Source organism: Triticum aestivum, chromosome 7D (genome assembly GCF_018294505.1).
Source record: "Triticum aestivum cultivar Chinese Spring chromosome 7D, IWGSC CS RefSeq v2.1, whole genome shotgun sequence".
In the NCBI taxonomy this organism is placed as follows: domain Eukaryota; kingdom Viridiplantae; phylum Streptophyta; class Magnoliopsida; order Poales; family Poaceae; genus Triticum; species Triticum aestivum.
The window spans coordinates 152,859,517-152,875,886 of NC_057814.1; positions in this window are offsets into that span (position 1 = coordinate 152,859,517).

Genomic DNA, 16,370 nt, shown 5'->3' on the forward strand with positions numbered 1-16,370 from the left:
TTAAGGGAGATCGATCGTCATCCATGCATATGTGTAGGAGAGGAATAAGGTTGGGAGAGAGATAGAGCTAGAGTGTTGGAGGGGGTGGTAGTGGAGTTGCTTCTAACAAATGGTGGGATAGGCTTGCTAGACAACCGGAGGGCACGCCTGCAATATCAATAAGAGAGGGGATGGCTGCCTGTCTGTGCACGTGCGTGTGAGAGACGGGTCAGGAGGCATGCACGAATGATGGGGGGGCGATATGGATGTGGTAAGCAGACATAACTACATAGGAAGATCAATCGTCCTTTGTCAGAGAAAGGAGAGACATAACTTGTGAGGTACGTCGATCGATGGGGGGGGAATAGTTAAAGTCGACCTAGGTATATGTTGGGAGATCGATCGGTATACATGCATGTGTGTGTTAGAAGCAAATGAGGCACGGGGAGAAGGATAGAGAGAGAGGGATGCATCTAGGAGGTGGTGCGAGAGTCATACTATATCGAGGGGGGAGAAGTGTGCGAGTACGAGATCGATGAAAAGAGTGGTGGGAGTGAGGCATGGACGGTGATAAGAGAAGAGGGGAAGCTTGTGTTTTGTGCTAGGCACACCTGGCTAGAGAGGCATATCGATCGATGTGTGCCGTAAAGAAGGAGCTGGGGGGCCTACACACACCGTGGGTGAACGACCTAAAGTGAAAAGACGAATTTGCGCGATGGAGCTAGAGAATGCTGAGGGAGGGTTAGAGGGATGCGGGCGTCTGCATGCACGAGAGAAAGTTAGCGCTAGCTAGCTACAAAGATAAGAGGATTGTGTGGGTGTAAAAGACGAATAGAGATCATACTTCATTATAAAAAGCGAATTCGGATATTTGAAGAATTTATCATAGTGTTTTAAACCGACGCATGTGTGAATATATATAACGGTGATACACATGGTGTGGTTATGAACATGTTATACTACATATAATATATTTTATCTCTACTCTTATAAAAAACGGAGTTGTTGATGATGGTGCCATCCTGCAATATAGGCCGTCCGATTTATATCTGACGGATAGGAAGGAAACTATGGCAATTTTGAAAAAAGATACCCACACCCCTCTCCATATTTGCAAATTAGGCCTCCCCTTGATCATGTTGATGTTCTGTGGAACGCATGGGCATCTTGCTAGTACTACGTATAACATATAGAACATTGATCATAATTTGGGCTAATGTGTGGCTTTTGCAGCTCAGGTCTAAATACTTGTCATAATGTAGGGGGCGGGGCACTATACTATGTGTGATAAACACGGTGTACACGTATGGAACATGGTTTAGATTATGAATATATAGTTAGTACATCAAATGTACTATTATTTGGAATCAACATCAAGTGTATTCAAAAAATAGAATTCGAGTTCATGTAGTACACATAGTTCATATCTATCTCTATAGTAATCATGTGGTGTGTTATTAAGGTAATACACGAATGATGGTTGAAGTTGGCAACAATCATGATTGTAGATTTGTTATTGAAATAGAGAAACGAATTCAAATTCAGTTCGAATTGCAGCGGTAGTATAGACATTTGGAATGCACTAAAATGTTGGTATGAGTAGGTTACATGCATTATACAGCAAGCGAAAAAATTTAATTGGACATAACATGGATTCATACTACCGAATAGCATTTAATTGCACTAAATTGTTGGTATGAGTAGCTTTAAATAGCATTTTTATAGTAAAACGGGGCAAGACTCTCTCTTTGTGTGGTGTGAATAGTTTTATTTTTTTCGTTTTCTTTTTGGTTGAGGGAAGTGCGAATTGATTTGGTACGTACAAGTACAATATTACACGTTAGGCTTGTCCCTAAAATTCAACCCGCGCCTTGTTATATCCCGAAAATTCAGATATCGTGCTCCCAAAACTGGCGCCTTCACAACCCGCGCCTTGCTATCCCGAAATTACAACGCGCGCGAAAACTCCCTCCAGCTGCCAAATCCCGACACGCGAAATCCCCCTTCTAACCCTGAGCCGAAAGGGCCGCTAGTTCAAATCGGTGCGGGGTACTTTTGTAACACACCCTACATTTTGGACAAGCGCGTCCCTAAGTCATGGTTCACCCCCTCCCATCGCCTCCTTTTTGCCATTCGAAATCCCATGCCGCCATAACCTCTCCGCTCCAGCCGCGAAACCCCACCCTCCTCCGTCCGCCACCTCACCGCTGCCCAGCCGGAGCCTCTTCCCCGACGACGTCGTCCACCGCAACAGCTCGACGTCCCTCGTCCACCTCCCCGGATGAGGATCCGTCGTCCATCTCGTCGTCCCGCCGGTTCAGCCGCCCCGTCCTCCACCTCCAAGGAGCTGCTCCGACGATCGCCTCGTCTATCGCGGCTGCTCCATCCCCACAGCGCCGCCTTAACCTGCTCCACCGGAACCGCAGCATCCTCACCGACTCCTCGGACGAAGCCGAGGCCTACTCGGCGCCACCAAAGAGGTTGTACACTCATCGCATCGCACCTTCTCCTTAGCTCGACCTCCCGGCGCCGACGGTGCTCCATCCCGCACCCCCATGGAGCGGCTACCTTGAAGCCGGCGCCGCGGGCGACATCTCCACGGCGGCTCTCCCCCAGTGCGAGGCCCCTTCGGCGGCGGCGTCCATACCAGCCGGATCTGCTGCTGCTGCTCCGGCTCTCGCTCGCTCGCTCGCGCTGCTGCTGCTGCTCCGGCTCTCGCTCGATCGCTCGCTCGCCCAGCTGCTGCTGCTCCGGCTCGCTCGCTCGCTCGCGCTGCTGCTGCTGCTCCGGCTCTCGCTCGATCGCTCGCTCGCCCAGCTGCTGCTGCTCCGGCTCTCGCTCGCTCGCTCGCGCTGCTGCTGCTCTCCCCTCGCTCGTGCTGCTGCTCTGCTCCGATTTAGCTACACTTCAGTCGACTGAATCGACTTTTGGGTCAGTCGATTTTCAGGGGGTGGGGGGGCTCGCCGGAGTTAAGGAAGAACCACCCGCAGCGGGGACGGGGGCTCGCCGGAGAGGTACCCCACTATCTATCTTAGGGTTCAGGGTGGGGGCGGGGGGCCTATAGGGCTGGCCGGGGCGGCGGCGGACCGGCGGTGGGGAGTTGTTTCGGGGCGGCGAGGCGGCGCTGGGGCTGGTGGTTCGGCCGGTGGTGGCTGGCGCGCTCAGGGGGGTGCAGGTTGAAGATGAACTGCAGGCCCTCCCTAAACTACATGTCAAGTGCCTCTCTGCTACCATTGCGTTCAGTTTCGACAGTAACATTCAGATTCCACAGTAAATTTCAGTTTCGACAGTTAAGTTCAGAGTCAACAGTTTTTACCTCATCTGTTGTAGTCAGGTGGTTTTTGGTGATGTAAATTTTACATCTATTTTACATCATCTATTGGAGATGCTATTAGAATCCCACTTGAGATTGACGATGTCTGTCTTGTGCTGCTTCAGCCTTGACGTCTTACGGCTCACCGGGGCTGCTCCAACGACAGAACGATCCATCACAACAGAGCAGTGCCCTGGACGCCGTCTACAGATTCCTCAGATCTTCCTCCACACCTCCGACAGCCACCTCTGCCTCAACTGCTTCAGCGACCAACCCAATGATGCTGAGGTCGACACGGCTACGGCAAAGAGGTTGTACACTTGTTGCATCACTTATTACTATACATTCATGTCGATCCATTAGGGCTATTTTGGTTCGACGGAAAAACATAGCAATAGGGAATTTTCCAATGGCACTCTACTATTCAATTATTCATGCATTTTGTTGAAAGGAATGAAGCAAAACATCCACCTGGACCTACTTTTCAAAATCCTATGCATGAAAACAAGACCAAGTGCATTAGTGGCAGAATAACATTCTAACTGTACACGCTTTCATATGGTTTCACTTTATTTTGGCCATGTTTCTTTGCATTCCTCTGCTCTTCCAATTCCTGTAAACCAAATAGTAAAGCAATCATCATCTGTCTTTTTATTAAATTAAAGCAATCATCAGCCTGCTATCATTATTTTTGGATCCATCCACTGGTTGTTACCATCACTCTAAATTTCTGCATGCTCTCCTTACATAATCTCACCATATTTTTTTCGTATGCATGTCAGATATTGTACACAGTCATGCTGAACATGTAGAGAAAAAGAGAAGAGTTTTGCGCGGCAATACAATGTCATGCAGACATCGCTCCATGGTGGGTTCAATGGCAAACCCTCCCCACCCCTCTCCAGATTGTAATCCAGAGGAAGATATCTGTTCTGAGGCGGATTCAGACGCCGCTGACCACTCCTATTTACCCCCCAAGGTGTTTGCTCTACCTTGGCATGATGATGTTAGTCATATCATGCATATGTTGCCTTGCAGTGCCTACTTTTGACATCATATATGTCATCTGCTTAGTTTAGACATGTTCTGTAATGCCACCTGTTTAGTTTCTATATCATATATGGGAATTGTGCAGTCTCATGTCTTTTAGCCAGCCATAATATACGTGAAATGTGCAATGCCATCCTGTTTAACCAGGCATCATATATTTGAATGATATCTTGCCCATCCTTTTCTTCATTACATTTCCATTTGTCGACAATGTTTGTACATTAAACTACTCTTCCTGTGAATCAGCCATTTGGGTGGGAGATTGAAAAATCTGGAGTGAAAACAAGGCCTTCAGCGCAGACAGTGCTACCTGTCGAAGCAGATCTCTTGTTGGGTCCCGATAGCTCCTCAGAGATGGATTCAGAGACAGATGACCAGTCCTATTCCCCCACCGAGGTGTATGCTCTAACTTGGCACGGTTATACTGCTCATATCATGCATATGGTGTCTTGCATTGCATAGATTAGACATCATATACACAATATTCAACACCATGTTCTTAGTTCAGACATCATATCTAATGCCCTCTGTTTAGCATATAAATCACATATGTGAATTAAATGATGCGATCCTGATTACTTAGATAACATGTAGGTGAATTATGTCATGCGATCCTGTTTAGTTATTCATCATATCTTTGAATTATGTTATGCTATGCTATCCAGTTTAGATAGACATCATATATGTGAAATTATGTCATGCTATCCGTTTTAGTTAAACAATATACATGTCAACTATTTCATGCCCTCTTTTTTCCACACTATCTATTGCATCTGTCTCTCATACAATGTCTGTACATTCAACTATGTTTCCTGTTTATCAGCCATTTGAATTGGAGCGGGTGATGCCAGCATCTAGCGGACTAAAAACACGGTCTTCAAATAAAACAGTGCTACCTCTTGGTGGAGATAGCACCCCGGTTGTACATGCACGAGAACCAGCCCTACCACACATAACCCAAACTCTCGCAGATTGTACCCCTACTGCGATGGACAGAGAACCAGCTTCACCCAATCTAACCCCAACCCCAGCAGATAGTAACCCAGTTCCTGTTGACACAGCACCATCTCCACCACAGAGCTCCCAAACAAGAGCAGTTAGTAAGGCAGCTCCAGTGCCCAAAGGGCCAGTACTACCACGGCGAACCCCAACTCCACCAGTTAGTACGCCTATTCCTGTGGAGGAAGCACAACCAGCTAGTCGTAGTTTAGCATCTATCGCATTTGATGTTGTTAAATCGTATGTGCGTATCTTCCCATCTTGGAAATATTATACTGAAGATGAAGGAAAATGCCAGTTGCAGGTGTTTGTCCAGGAGTTATGTGTAAGTAATGTTATTCATGGCAATTACTTTGCTTTGTCCCATACATCCTACCTCCATGATGGTTATAATACAACAAATTTTCCCATTTTTCTCTATAGAGAAGGACCGATTTGGAAACTCAGGATGAGGTAACCTGTGCTAATACCTCTGCTATCTTCAAGAATGCTTGGTGGCAGTATCGGAATTACCTGAAGAAAACGTACTTCACCGGCAAAGAAACTCATCAAATTCCCTTACGTTCTCCTGAGACACATTTACTGGACGATGACTGGGAACGCCTTGTTCTGTACTGGTCCCGAACCAAGAATGTGGTAAGGTCTATGAGCTCATTTTCTATTTTAAGTACTATATTCTTGCGTCTTACTGTACTCTGTTCATGTAGAACAAGTGCCTAAACCTGAAGAACAACTGTTCTAATTTAAGATTCCATTGCTATCATAGTTCAAAAAAGCGCTAGGCGTTAATTGTGCGTTTTGCCACCGCCTTGCGCTTTACTGACCAAAGCGCATGCTTATGCGCAGTTATGCACAGATTAAGCGTAGTTATGCGCAATGCGTTTCGCCAACGCCTAGAGCCTAGGCGCGCTTAAGCGCTCGCTTAGGCGCGCCTTTTTTAACTATGATTGCTATCGTGCATACTGCTTTGCTCTTGTATCACTGTATTTACTCATACAAACTTATTTTTAAATTGAAGGATCCAATCGAAACTTCAATGGCACAGCAGGTATGTTCACGCATGTTTCTTTAACAGGCTTGCTCTTATCAATAGCTCTGTTGATTTCAATTTCAATTGTGTATACAGTTGACTTCTCATATCATGCACATTACTAGCATCACAACAGAGCCAATAGTGTTGTTGTACATGTAGACCCGTGGTACCCATCTGAAATCTTGTTGTGCCGTGTAGTTTCCCACGCTTTGTATTCTTTCACTGCTGCTTTGTCTTGAACTGATATGATTTGAACCGTGTCTCTATTTTGATTTGGCAAGACAATGCAGTGACCATAGGACATAGATATATGTTTGTTTGATGCTTTTATTATGTACTAGTACTTGGCAATAGAAGACTTGGTAGTTTAATCCTGTCCACCTTACTAATGAACTGGTTCACCGAAATGAGTTTCATATACTAGTACATGCTAAACTGTTATGTGTCTGCTTGTTTCTTCTTTTAGAATGCTGACAGAATATTGGGGAAGAGTGCCTTATTAAGCAATGGTAAAGGAAGTAATGCAGATAAGGTTCAGGATAGTGACACATCCTTGTTGGTCTCCAACAAAGCTGATAAAACAGCTAAGGAAGACTATCTCGAAGACAGTGAGACAACCCCAAAGTCCTGTCTTGGTTTAGTGTTGGAGTTACTGGCCACTACCGCTTGCACAAGCTATTCAAACTCACTGTCTGAATCAGTTCGGTTTCTTGAGTCTCAACTACAAGCTGAAAGACATCGATCAGCTGTGCTGCGACAAGAAGCGGAAGGACTGCGGAAGTCCCTGGAGCATTCAGATGCATACTTTCTGGTGCAACAGCAAGCGTTGGAGGATTTTAGCGCCAAACAGGACAAAGCTAATAAGCTTGCTAAGCTTATTGCCAGCATGGTGGATACCACGTTTCTTGAGCTCTTATGAAGTTGTTTCAGTTATGCTCTTGTTTTGCTGCCGCGTTTATTTGCACTGGTGGCCAATTTTGACGGCCAGTGTATGTAATATGCTGCTTTGTTCCCTATATTTGCACTGGTGGCGAACTTTGATGCCCAGTGGATGTAATATGTGTAATAGCGGTAATAGGCTAGCGTTAATTGCTTGCTTATTTATTTCCTTATTGTCTTGTTTAGTTGTTTGCTTGTAGTCACTGCAGTTCTTTTTCTGTGTTTTTCTAGTGGCCACAATAACCTATTTTTGGAAACTAGGCCAAAATAATCATGGCAACACACGGACTGTTGTAACCATGGGCCTCCTGCGGGCCGTATGATCCATGGGCCTTCTACGGGCCGTAGGATCCATTGGCCTTCTATACGGGCCGTAGGATCCATGGGCCTTCTACGGGCCGTACGATCCATGGGCCTTTTACGGGCCGTAGGATCCATGGGCCTTCTACGGGGCGTATCATCATTTCGCCAATCATGGGCCGTACTATTCGTGGACAATAACGGGCCGTTTATTGGCCGTATTTGATAACTCTATGAAAACAGCCCAACGGGTTTTTTTCGACATGAAAACGGCCCAACGTATTAACGGGCCACAAACGGGCCGACTGTAACCACGGGCTGAATTTGGCCCACAAGCAGAAAATGACAGTAACGGGCCGTAAGTAACCGAATGCTGGAAATGAGCCCAAGAATAAATGGGCCCTGAGAAGGCCGAAAGATATCATGGGCTGGAAACGGCCCAACGGAATAATGGGCCGTTAATGGGTATAAAGTGATACACTGTTCATTACGGGCCAGTTTTACCACGGGCCGTTAAGGGGCCGAGGGTTACTAAGGGCCTCATATGGGCCGAAAGACGTCATGGGCCATACATGGGCCGGAAGTTAAAACGGGCTGGAATTATATTGGACGGCCCAGATGACGCTACTGGGCCTAATTCGGATAGGCCGTAAACGGGCCCTGGGATAGCGGGCTGTAAATGGGCTATATGCGAACAGGCCGTTAACAGGCTTGCCGTGGGCCGGCCCGCCACCTTTTGACCAAGTCAAATGGGCCGGCCTTTTCACAGGAATGGGCCTCTGTTGGGCCGTGCCACGTGTCGACGTATCATAGGCGCTTTGTGTCCAATGAGTGGATGACATATGTCCCAACGGTGAGCCGACACGTGTTTCCTCCAGCCAATGATGATTTTACACGTGGAAAATCCCCATTGGTCGGGGCTGTTAACGGGTTATCGGATCCAAAACCGGACCCGATAGCTTAAGGTGTTCCGTTACGGTGGATGCCACGTGTCGGTCACCCTTGACGAAAGCAATTCTGTGATGCGCGATTTATCGTCATGGAAGTGGACACTTCCGTGATGATAATTATGGTAATGTCATGGAACACTTCTACGACAGCACAGGTATGACTATCTTGATTCTGTCATAAATTTGTCATGGATGTACATGCATGACAAAAAACGCGACCTACTGTGACAAACACGTATCATCACGGAAGTGTCTTTTTTTTGTAGTGAAGCTTGCCTTCCACGCCAAGGAGCGTCCCGTCCGGACACGGGTGGAGTCTTCGGTCTTCGTATCTTCACAGCCCATCAGTCCGGCCCCTGGCTAACAGGCCGGATGCCCGAGGACCCCTTAGTCCAGGACTCCCTCAGTAGCCCCTGAACCAGGCTTCAATGACGAGGTGTCCGGCGCGCAGATTGTCTTGGGCATTGCAAGGCGGGTTCCCTTTCCCGAATACTCCAAGATAGTCTTCGGACGCGAAGAATGTGTCCGGACCTGTAACACAAGCACCACACACAGCCGCAGAGAGTATAATATTCCACGAGTCTAATCCGCTGACAACTTTTTTGTAATGTGACATCACATCCACCCGGTCATTATTTTGAACCGTTTTCGTCTGCCGTTCCGCGTTTTGAGATGCAATTTCCATTGGCACGTCTTGTCAAATCAGAGATCTTGTCCTCTTATTGTGGGATTCTCATCAATACGGGCGTGGGTAACCCAACTGTGCCGTTTGCACAGCCCTTGGGAATAGGCGAGTTTAAAGGCGAGTGGGGAGGCGCTTGATATTTACTGCCTTTATAAGGGGATAAGGATTCCCTTTCTTCACCCACGCCTTCTCTCTCTCTCTGCCCTTCCATTCTCGAGCTCCAGCGCCCAAGTTCTTGCCTTTTCCACCCCAAGAAAGCATTCCACCATGTCCGGATCTGGAGGCCAAGGCAAATGGATGGCCTCCTCCGTCAAGGAGAAGGACATCGCCAAGCTTCGAGAGGCCGGGTATCTGGCGAAAGAAATCGCCCACCGGCTTCCAGCCAAGGGGCAAGTCGTCCCCACACCGAAGCCCAACGAGAGGGTGGTGTTCCTCCCTCATTTCGTCCGTGGGCTAGGGTTTCCACTCCACCCTTTCGTCCGCGGACTGATGTTCCATTACGGGCTAGACTTTCATGATCTAGCCCCGAACTCCTTCCTCAACATCTCGGCATTCATCGTCGTGTGCGAGGCTTTCCTCCGCATCCAGCCCCACTTCGGGCTATGGCTCAAGATCTTCAACGTGAAGCTGAAGGTGGTGGATGGCCAACACGCGGAGTGTGGAGGAGCAATGGTGAGCAAGATGCCCAACATCACATGGCCCAAAGGTACGTTTGTGGAGACCGTCAAGGAGTGGCAGAAGCAGTGGTTCCATATCACAGAGCCTCGTGACGCCACTTGGGCCGCGGCTCCAGAGTTCAAGTCCGGAGCTCCAATGCGGCTCACCTCCTGGCTAAAGAAGGGCCTGGACTGGTCTTCGTCGGATGAACTGACAGCGCTGCAAACGCGCATCAAGAGCATGGTGGATAAAAACATCAAGCTCATCAATGTGATCCAGGTGATGCTTGTTTGTCGGATCCTTCCATGCCAGAGCCAAATATGCCCTATGTGGGAATTTGATTCGGAGAAGCACCAGACTTTGGAGAGGCTCTTCGAAACCACTCACGAAGATGTATGGAAGTTGCTCTTCAAGGGCACCGAGACGCCGCCGGCCATAGACTCGAACCTTGGGCACGATCTTGCCCACCCTGCCAGTGCGGTAAGTCATTTATGTCTCAAGGTGCATCCTCCTCTTAGTTATTCAGGGAAGATATCTAAAAACTTTACTGTTCACTTTTTGGGCATGGACAGAGAAAGCGGAGCGGATTCGATGTCTGGCTCCGTTGCCCGAAGAGCCAGTCATCCCGCTCCTGGAGAAGATGCTGGTTCCAGCGCCCTACAAGGCTCCGGAGAAGAAGGCCAAGAAAAAGGCCAAGGGGGTCCGAAGTGGCCCCTGCTGTAAGGGAGCTTCGGACATGTCGTCCGAAGACCAAACTCACTCCTCGGCCACCGAAGACGACGACGAGGAGGAGGAAGAAAGCAAATCCCCCCCTGAGGGGGGAAGGAAGAAGAGGGCGGCCTCTACAAATTTGGAGGCGGAGGCGCCCAAGAGGGGAAAAGGCCCCCTCGCGGATAACTCCGCGTGGGATGTCGACAGCAGTCCGGAGCGCCCCCCCAGGACCAAGCCCCTGGCCGCATCGTAAGTACTAAAAACTTGTGCATGTCCATGTGTCCAGCCTCATGGTATTAATATATTAAATTGTGCTATTACAGTCCGGCTCACAACAGCTCCCAGCGATCCTCCTCAAGAGGTTCGCTGGATTCAAAGGCGATGGCCAGCGAGTCACCGCCGACCGCTCACTCTCCCACGGTCAAGGGCGACGATGAGGTGGTGTCCCAAAGGACCTTCCCAGGCCAGGGGAGGTTCAGGAGGCGGTCCGGGTCGTGCCCGAGGATGACTCCTCGGCCGCCGGAAACATGGGGGAGAAAGCCCCCATGGAGACTGGCGATGGGGGCCATGTCTAGTTCGGCCCCCAGCCGAATACCCTTCCGGAGACCTACACGGCTCCGGAGTCAAGGGGGCAGCCTTCCCCAAAAGGAGGAGGGGTGCCTGTCCCGCCGGTGACCTCTGTCCAACCAGAGGCACCGGATAATCTGCTGGAAGCGCTGCGAGGCGCTTCCATTGTGGATGAGCACCGTATCCTTATGGGTACGGTGATTGAGAAGGTCCAGTCCGTCAAGAGCGGACTGACCGGAGCCTGCAGCAATCTGCTGACCGGCTTTGAGGTAAGCGGCGCGAAAGAAAAAGTCCCAATATAGACAGTAGCCCCTGAGACACTGTCCGGTGTTCGGAAAGAAAAAGCCGGACAGAAGATCAATACCCTGCACGAAACTAACTAGATATGTCTTATGTGACTGAGTAGGCGTCGTTGCTGGCCGTGACCTCACACGCCGCCGAAGATCCCGAACTAAAGCAGAAACTGGAGCGGGCCGAGGACGAGCTCGGCCAAGCGAGGAAGCAGCTGGAAGACCAGCAAGGTATGTAATGACTCGCTATATATTCGGAAAGAATAAATGATGTTTTATTGACCGTAATGTCATGATGTGTGTAGGAGCGACGACCGAGGTCGAGGCCCTAAAAAAGGCCCTGGCCGAAGCCGAGGGGAAAGCTGTCAAGGAGCAAGCTGCTCGTAAGAAGCTCAAGGCCAGGCTTAACGAGGTGCAGCAGGAGTTCCAGGATGCTATTAGAAAATGCAAGACCTTGGAGGGCGATGTTTCGGCTCGAGACAGCGAACTCGCCAAGGCTCGCCAAATCGCAGAAGAGGCCCGGGTTGAAGCCTAGGGCGCCCTCCAGGAGATTCAGGAGGCCAAGAAGATTGCGGCGGGTAAGGCAATCAGTATGCAAAGCAAGTATGTGAAGAAGAAGTATTTCTTACTAACCCGGATTCGGAGTTCTCCAGGGGCATTTGCGGATCTGCCATGCAGTGCGTCCGATGCTGCGGAATTCTTCCAAGCCGAAGAAGGGAGCTCATCAGAGAAGCTGTTCTGGTCACAGTACCTTGCACCAGAACATCCAGTGCCCTTTAGCAATTGATACTTCCATTTTGCATGATCCTTTTATATCGATATTTATTGCATTATGGGCTGTTATTACACATTATGTCACAATACTTATGCCTATTCTCTCTTATTTTACAAGGTTTACATAAGGAGGGAGAATGCCGGCAACTGGAATTCTGGGCTGGAAAAGGAGCAAATATTATAGACCTATTCTGCACAACTCCAAAAGTCTTGAAACTCCACGGAAGCTGTTTTTGGAAATAATGAAAAATACTGAGCGGAAGAAATACCAGAGGGGGCCCACACCCTGGCCACGAGGGTGGGGGCGCGCCCCCTGCCTCGTGGGCCCCCTGTTGGCCCTCCGGTGCTCATCTTCTGCTATATTAAGTCTTTCGTTCGAAGAAAAATCAGAAGCAAGCTTTCGGGACGAGACTCCGCCGCCACGAGGCGGAACCTTGGCGGAACCAATCTAGGGCTCCGGCAGAGCTGTTCTGCCGGGGACACTTCCCTCCGGGAGGGGGAAATCATCGCCATCGTCATCACCAACGCTCCTCTCATCGGGAGGGGGCCAATCTCCATCAACATCTTCACCAGCACCATCTCCTCTGAAACCCTAGTTCATCTCTTGTATCCAATTCTTGTCTCTAAGTCCGGGATTAGTACTTGTAGGTTGCTAGTAGTGTTGATTACTCCTGGTAGTTGATGCTAGTTGGTTTATTTGGTGGAAGATCATATGTTCAGATCCTTTATGCATATTAATACTCCTCTGATTATGAACATGAATATGCTTTGTGAGTAGTTATGTTTGTTCCTGAGGACATGGGAGAAGTCTTGCTATTAGTAGTCATGTGAATTTGGTATTCGTTCGATATTTTGATGAGATGTATGTTGTCTCTCCTCTAGTGGTGTTATGTGAACGTCGACTACATGACACTTCACCATTATTTGGGCCTAGAGGAAGGCATTGGGAAGTAATAAGTAGATGATGGGTTGCTAGAGTGACAGAAGCTTAAACCCTAATTTATGCGTTGCTTCGTAAGGGGCTGATTTGGATCCATATGTTTCATGCTATGGTTAGGTTTACCTTAATACTTCTTTCGTAGTTGCGGATGCTTGCAATAGGAGTTAATCATAAGTGGGATGCTTGTTCAAGTAAGGACATCACCCAAGCACCGGTCCACCCACATATCAAATTATCAAAGTACCGAACACGAATCATATGAACATGGTGAAAACTAGCTTGACGATAATTCCCATCTGTCCTCGGGAGCGCTTTCCTTTATATAAGAGTTTGTCCAGGCTTGTCCTTTGCTACAAAAAAGGATTGGGCCACCTTGCTGCACTTTATTTACTTTTGTTACTTGTTGCTCGTTACAAATTATCTTATCACAAAACTATCTGTTACTTATAATTTCAGTGCTTGCAGAGAATACCTTGCTGAAAACCGCTTATCATTTCCTTCTGCTCCTCGTTGGGTTCGACACTCTTACTTATCGAAAGGACTACGATTATGATAGACCCCCTATACTTGTGGGTCATCAAGACTCTTTTCTGGCGCCGTTGCCGCGGAGTGAAGCGCCTTTGGTAGGTGGAATTTGGTAAGGAAAAATTTATATAGTGTGCTGAAATTTATTGTCACTTGTTACTATGGAAAGTAATCCTCTGAGGGGCTTGTTCGGGGTATCTTCACCCCGACCAGTAGAGCAAAGAGTTGCTCCTGAACCTACTGAACCTACTGAAAATGAAAATGTCTACTGATACGTCCATTTTGGATCATGCTTTTATATCGATATTTATTGCATTATGGGCTGTTATTACACATTATGCCACAATACTTATGCCTATTCTCTCTCTCTTATTTTATAAGGTTTACATAAGGAGGGAGAATGCCGGCAGCTGGAATTCTGGGCTGGAAAAGGAGCAAATATTAGAGACCTATTCTGCACAACTCCAAAAGTCCTGAAAGTCCACGGAAGTTGTTTTTGGAAATAATGAAAAATACTGAGCGGAAGAAATACCAGAGGGGGCCCACACCCTGGCCATGAGGGTGGGGGGCGCGCCCTACCCCCTGGGCGCGCCCCCTGCCTCGTGGGCCCCCTGTTAGCCCTCCGGTGCCCATCTTCTGCTATATGAAGTCTTTCGTCCGAAGAAAAATCATAAGCAAACTTTCAGGACGAGACTTCGCCGCCACGAGGCGGAACCTTGGCGAAACCAATCTAGGGCTCCGGCGGAGCTGTTCTGCAGGGGACACTTCCCTCCGGGAGGGGGAAATCATCGCCATCGTCATCACCAACGCTCCTCTCACTGGGAGGGGGCCAATCTCCATCAACATCTTCACCAGCACCATCTCCTCTGAAACCCTAGTTCATCTCTTGTATCCAATTCTTGTCTTTAAGTCTGGGATTGGTACTTGTAGGTTGCTAGTAGTGTTGATTACTCCTTGTAGTTGATGCTAGTTGGTTTATTTGGTGGAAGATCATATGTTCAGATCCTATATGCATATTTATACTCCTCTGATTATGAACATGAATATGCTTTGTGAGTAGTTACGTTTGTTCCTGAGGACATGGGAGAAGTCTTGCTATTTGTAGTCATGTAAATTTGGTATTCGTTCGATATTTTGATGAGATGTATGTTGTCTCTCCCCTAGTGGTGTTATGTGAACATCGACTACATGACACTTCACCATTATTTGGGCCTAGAGGAAGGCATTGGGAAGTAATAAGTAGTTGATGGGTTGCTAGAGTGACAGAAGCTTAAACCCTAGTTTATGTGTTGCTTCGTAAGGGGATGATTTGGATCCATATGTTTCATGCTATGGTTAGGTTTACCTTAATACTTCTTTTTTAGTTGTGGATGCTTGCAATAGGAGTTAATCATAAGTGGGATGCTTGTCCAAGTAAGGACAGCACCCAAGCACCGGTCCACCCACATATCAAATTATGAAAGTACCGAACGCGAATCATATGAACATGATGAAAACTAGCTTGACGATAATTCCCATGTGTCCTCGGGAGCGCTTTTCTTTATATAAGAGTTTGTCCAGGCTTGTCCTTTGCTACAAAAAGGATTGGGCCACCTTGCTGCACTTTATTTACTTTTTTTACTTGTTGCTCGTTACAAATTATCTTATCACAAAACTATCTGTTACCTATAATTTCAGTGCTTGCAGAGAGTACCTTGCTGGAAACCGCTTATCATTTCCTTCTGCTCCTCGTTGGGTTCGACACTCTTACTTATCGAAAGGACTACGATAGCTCCCCTATACTTGTGGGTCATCAAGATTCTTTTCTGGCGCCGTTGCCGGGGAGTGAAGCGCCTTTGGTAGGTGGAATTTCGTAAGGAAAAATTTATATAGTGTGCTGAAATTTATTGTCACTTGTTACTATGGAAAGTAATCCTCTGAGGAGCTTGTTCGGGGTATCTTCACCCCGACCAGTAGAGCAAAGAGTTGCTCCTCAACCTACTGAACCTACTGAAAATGAAAATGTCTACTTTGAAATTCCTTCGGGTATGATAGAAAAACTGCTAGCTAATCCTTTTGCATGAGATGGAACATTACATCGTGATGAGCACCTAATATATGTGGATGAAGTTTGTGGATTACTTAAGCTTGCAGGTATGCCCGATGATGTTATCAAGAAGAAGGTCTTCCCTTTATCTTTGAAGGGAGATGCATTGACGTGGTATAGGCTATGTGATGATATGGGATCATGGAACTACAAACGATTGAAATTGGAATTTCGTCAGAAGTTTTATCCTATGCTTCTTGTTCATCGTGATCACAATTATATATATAATTTTTGGCCTCGCGAAGGAGAAAGCATCGCTCAAGCTTGGGGGAGGCTTAAGTCAATGTTATATTCATGCCCCAATCATGAGCTCTCAAGAGGGGTGATTATTCAAAAAAATTATGCTCGACTTTCTAATAACAATCGCACCATGCTCGATACTTCTTGTGCTGGCTCTTTTATGATGAAGACTACTGAATTCAAATGGGATTTATTGGAAAGAATTAAACACAACTCTAAAGATTGGGATCTCGACGAAGGTAAGGAGTCAGGTATGACACCTAAGTTTGATTGTGTTAAATCTTTTATGGACACCGATATTTTCCGTAAATTTAGCACTAAATATGGACTTG